Source organism: Penaeus monodon, chromosome 15, assembly GCF_015228065.2.
Source record: "Penaeus monodon isolate SGIC_2016 chromosome 15, NSTDA_Pmon_1, whole genome shotgun sequence".
Lineage (NCBI taxonomy): Eukaryota > Metazoa > Arthropoda > Malacostraca > Decapoda > Penaeidae > Penaeus > Penaeus monodon.
This window is the reverse complement of record NC_051400.1, coordinates 10,593,361-10,593,782: the sequence shown is the minus strand read 5'-3', so window position 1 is coordinate 10,593,782 and position 422 is coordinate 10,593,361.

The window sequence follows — 422 nt, the reverse complement described above, 5'->3', positions numbered from 1 at the left end:
TATGTGCGCAAACACACACACACACCTTTTCAGTTCGTTTAGAATCCTCTTCCTCCCTCTCATTAGCTTTCGTGGTCACATTCTTCCTGTTTTCCTTATTCTGCTTATATTTACTCAGCTACGATATGAGTTAATTAGCATTCATCATTCACTCTTTTACTCATTCGTAATATGAGTTTCCCAAAGCTGTTCATTCACTTTAAAGTTTACTCAGGCACGATATGAATTTCGAAACACAGTCACTCACGTTCTAACTCACACTCACACACGTTATGAGTTTCCTAGCATTCCTCATACACTTATTCCCTCAGTCACTCACGGTATGAGTATCTCATCTCACTCCAGTTTTTACTCAGCAGTGATAAGTTTCTTTCATTCACTTTGTTTAGAGCGAGGCAGAGAGAGAGAATGGGAGAATGAAT